Raw genomic sequence first — 5,056 nt, 5'->3', positions numbered from 1 at the left:
TGCCGCTGCCAAGCCTCCTCCACGTCTGCCGCTGCCAAGCCTCCTCCACGTCTGCCGCTGCCAAGCCTCCTCCACGTCTGCCGCTGCCAAGCCTCCTCCACGTCTGCCGCTGCCAAGCCTCCTCCACGTCTGCCGCTGCCAAGCCTCCTCCACGTCTGTCGCTGCCAAGCCTCCTCCACGTCTGCCGCTGCCAAGCCTCCTCCACGTCTGCCGCTGCCAAGCCTCCTCCACGTCTGCCGCTGCCAAGCCTCCTCCACGTCTGCCGCTGCCAAGCCTCCTCCACGTCTGCCGCTGCCAAGCCTCCTCCACGTCTGCCGCTGCCAAGCCTCCTACACGTCTGCCGCTGCCAAGCCTCCTCCACGTCTGCCACAGGTGTGGCCTCTGCGAGGTCGTCCGCCTCGCCGGGCACCTCATCCTGCAAGGCGGCCACTGATGTGGCCTTTTCGAGGTCGGCCGCCAAAACTTTTTCGGCAGCGGCGTTCAATCCGCCGCCGCCACATTGCCTGTCCTCGGTGGATTCGGGGACACGCGACCTGGCGACCCTCCGCCATGGCCTCCCTCCGCCCTCCCTTCTTCTGTGGACTGTCTTGTTGTGGGGAGCGGGTTCAAGTTTTTTCTTTGTATTTTTGGACATCTGGAATCTGTCTTTTTTGGGGGGGGATACTGTTGCGATCCGCTACTTGGATCACCACATATGGTTTATACTTCCAGTTGTTGTATCACTGTTGTTCTACACTCTTACTTCCTGTTTAGTCAGTCACCATGGTTCACTCATCAGTCCACCTGCTAGTCTCGCCCCGCACACCTGCTAATAATTATCACCCTCCTATTTAAGCTCACTTTTTCTGTTTACTCATTCTGGGACTCTAATTTGCCTTCGAGCAACATTCACGACTGTTTACTACCCGTATGTATTTTCTCGCTAGCTCTTACGCTAAGCCACTCGATATTCCAGCTTTCATGCTGAATATGTTTTGTTTTACTCTTTTGTGTGCTTCCTGCCAAGTATAGTTTTTGTATTTTCTATTCCTAGCTTTCATGCTAGCACCCTTGGTTTATTTTTGTCTGTTAGCTCCAGTGTTTTTGTTCTTAGTCTGTTTTTGGTAAGGTTAATAAATCATTTAAACTTACCGTTGCTGTGTTCATGCCGACGCATCCTCGAAGGGACCAATTTGGCATCACTATGCCAACCAGTCGTAACATCTTGTACAGATTGTGTAGGTTAAAAAAATGTCCCAAAATTCAATGCAAGCTTTTAATCTGATTAATGAATTAAACATACACAGGAGAATATACAAGTGAAAAAAAGAGGGTAAAGAAAATAGTGTTACAGTTTTTGAACTGTGATACTACAGTACTAAGTTTGAGTGCAACTATGCCCCCCACCCCATTCTGGACAAACATCCGCTATCAAGACACCATGGTTTAGATCGGGGCTTTTCGACCGGAACCGAATCCACAAATATTACGTAGTTTATTCTATTGATCTGCTCTGTTCCCTTGTGGATAGGGTGTCCGCCCTGAGATCGGTAGGTCGTGAGTTCAAACCCCGGCTGAGTCATACCAAAGACTATAAAAATGGGATCCATTACCTCCCTGCTTGACACTCAGCATCAAGGGTTGGAAGTGGGGGTTCAATTACCAAAATTATTCCGGAGCGCGGAAAGCGCTGCTGCTCACTGCTCCCCTCACTGCCTCGCGGGGGGGGGGGGATAAGGGGAATGGGCCAAATGCAGAGGACACCTTTCACCACACTCAGTGTGTGTGTGACTATCAGCGGTACTTTAACTTTTTTTTTAATTATATTGATTCCATCCATTTTCTTTGGGGGCGGAGGGCGCTGGTGCCTATCTCAGCTACAATCGGGCGGAAGGCAGGGTACACCCTGAACAAGTCGCCAACTCATCGTATTGCCAAAAGAGATAGACAAACATTCACACTCACATTCACACACTTGGGCCAATTTTAGTGTTGCCAATCAACCTATCCCCAGGTGCATGTCTTTGGAGGTGGGAGGAAGCCGGAGTACCCGGAGGGAACCCACGCAGTCCAGGGAAAACATGCATACTCCACACAGAAAGATCCCCAGCCCGGGATTGAACCCAGGACTTCTCAGGACCTTCGTATTGTGAGGCAGACGCACTAACCCCTCTGCCACCGTGAAGCCCTTATATTGATTCATTTATCTAATTAATGTATTTATTTTTCAATGAAAATAGTAATTTTTTTGTTGTTTCACACACAGTCCGTGATTCCCTCTGCTGCGGTAGCGCGCAGAAGCTCCGCTGGGAACACCACACACGCCCCCGCGCTCATCAGGCAGACCGCGCCCACTCTCTGCCGCAGCCGGCGGCAATCCACGTCTGACACACCTGGCATTGATGACGGACGGCAGTATAAAGATGGCCGACGCTGACTCATCGACGTCAGAACGTAATCTACTATACTGTAAGCTGCACGTCTCTGACAAACCTCCTGATCTCGTACGGTACCTGTTTCCTTTTGCCGTTTGTTCCCCTGATCCCTGTTTCTCCCGCTCTTCCCACAGCGCTCGTGTCACCACTGCTATTTCCCTCCTGGACCCGTTTTGCCTTCCCGGATCTTTGACCTAGCTTTGGACTTTCGGACCCTCTCTCCTGCCTTTGACCCCCGCTTGGACCTTGGACTTCCCCTGGCTTGTTCCCACTTAGATTTGGACGCTGAACATCCAACACGCATCTCAACAAACCTCACGGTATTCATATATGGCAGGGGTCGGGAACCTTTTTGGCTGAGAGAGCCATACAAGCCAAATATTTTAAAAAGTATTTCCGTGAGAGCCATATACTATTTTTTTAAGACTGAATACAACTAAATGTGTGCATTTTTAAGTAAGACCAACATTTTTAGAGTATAATAAGTCTATTATTCTTTTCAATAACATTGTTATTCTGAAGCTAACCAACAATAAATAAAATGATTCGTGCCAATAATGCGACTTCTTGAACAGGTGCGGTAGAAACCGGATGGATGGAATAAAATGCACAAGAATGTTTTATATTTTGAACATTATTTTTGACACTGTGATGACCAGCGGAATTATTTATTACTTACCGTGTTAAGCAATGTCAGCTGAGATGTATCGGAGAGCCAGGTGCAGTCATCAAAAGAGCCACACCTGGCTCTAGAGCCATAGGTTCCCTACCCCTGATATATGGTAATTCCACACATAGTCATTCATGCAGACACATAGTAGCATACACACTCCACGTATTCATCAAGTATTCAATAAATCTATTATACTTTATCATTCCGTTGCTGTGCCGTCTCCTTCCCAAGTAATATACAACATTTTTTTCATTTACCATAGAGATTTAGTTCCCAATCTCTCTTTGGATATCTGTCCAAAGACATCTGGACATCTGTGTGAAGTTTGAATGTTCTCCCCGTGCGGCCGTGACTTTTTCCGAGTGCCCCGGCTTCCTCCTACATTCGAAAACAATGTTATGTTTTTTGGAGACTTTAAATTGTCCATAGGTTCAGAATGTGAGTGTGAATGATGGTCCATATGTGCCCTGCTATTTGCTGGTGACCGGTCTAGGGTGACGTCTCTCGCCCGTAGTCAGCTGGAGTAGGCACCTGCTAAAATGCACTTAAATGTAGAATATAGGTAGAATATATTTATATTATTCATATATTATATATCATATCTATAATATATGTTATATAATTTGTATTATTTATTATTGTTGTCTATTGTGAGCGAACTGTGGTGCTGAATTTCCCCCAGGGAAGAATAAAGTACTTTCTATTCTATTCTATTCTTACCCCCGCCACTCTGAGGTTAAGCAGTTTAGAAAATTTGATGGAGGCTAATAATTATGTGGTAGTAAAGCATACATTATGCTTATGAAGCAGTGACGTGCGGTGACCTTCACACCAGGAGCTTCTGTTAGGAATTCGCATGGCTGCCGTTTTCGTGACCCCATGATGCAGGAATCGGGAGAGCGAAGAGAAGGCATAAACAGTTTTAATCTGATGTAACAGAAAAATGAAGCAGTCTTGCAAACAAAGGTTCCAAACAGAGTGTGATCTTCGAGCACTGAGGAGTGCTCAAGTGAAAACATAAATAGACATATGCTGATTGGCAGCAGGTGTGGACCAGCTGCCAATCAACAGCAGGTGAGGAGGTAACAGAGCTCCGCGGAACAAGCAGGAAATTTTCCAAAATAGGAGCACTGGAAGTAAATACAAAAACATGGAAAACCAACAGAAATAAAGTGACCGATCGTCACAGCTTCATGGGATAAGAGTTGTGTGGAATTCCTACACAAATAGACATACCCGGTACATTTAAAGGCCTACTGAAACCCACTACTACCGACCACGCAGTCTGATAGTTTTTATATCAATGATGAAATATTAACATTGCAACACATGCCAATACAACCAGTTTAGTTTACTAAATTACAATTTTAAATTTCCCGCGAAGTATCCTGTTGAAAACATCACGGAATGATGACGCGTGCGCGTGACGTCACCGGTTGTAGCAGACATGTTCTTCCAGCCTGATCCAAGCTATAAGTAGTCTGTTTTAATCGCATAACTACACAGTATTCTGGACCTCTGTGTTGCTGAATCTTTTGCAATTTGTTCAATTAATAATGGAGAAGTCAAAGAAGAAAGATGGAGGTGGGAAGCGGTGTATTGCAGCTGCCTTGAGCAACACAAACACAGCCGGTGTTTCCTTGTTTACATTCCCGAAGGTGAAGCTTTACTATGGAACAGAGCGGTCAAGTGAACATGGTTCCCGACCACATGTCAACCGGCAGGTTTCGGTGAGAAAATTGTGGTAATAAGTCGGCTCTTACCGTAGACTTGAGCGGAGCTTGCGTCCTCCTGCAGCTGCGGAATATTACCTTCTCCCACCGGAGACAATGGCAGTCACCACACCCGTGGCCACACACCTTTCCGACTTTCAGATACCATATAATCTCACTAAAACACTCGTAACACAATAAGCAGATAAGGTATTTTCCAGAATTATCCCAGTAAATGTGTCTAATGACATCTAAAT

General features: G+C 46.3%; 1 long non-coding RNA gene across 1 annotated transcript; it reads left to right on the top strand.

Moving 5' to 3' along the window:
* Positions 1–516: 516 nt before the first annotated feature.
* Positions 517–3,637, top strand: LOC133552360 (uncharacterized). The gene is made up of 4 exons (XR_009806681.1): positions 517–907; positions 1,994–2,128; positions 2,246–2,448; positions 2,549–3,637. It is a non-coding gene; the product is annotated as an uncharacterized LOC133552360 (long non-coding RNA).
* The last annotated feature ends 1,419 nt before the right edge of the window (positions 3,638–5,056 follow it).

Source organism: Nerophis ophidion, linkage group LG05 (assembly GCF_033978795.1).
Source record: "Nerophis ophidion isolate RoL-2023_Sa linkage group LG05, RoL_Noph_v1.0, whole genome shotgun sequence".
Classification (NCBI taxonomy): Eukaryota; Metazoa; Chordata; class Actinopteri; order Syngnathiformes; family Syngnathidae; genus Nerophis; species Nerophis ophidion.
This window is presented reverse-complemented; position numbering and strand designations above follow the sequence as displayed.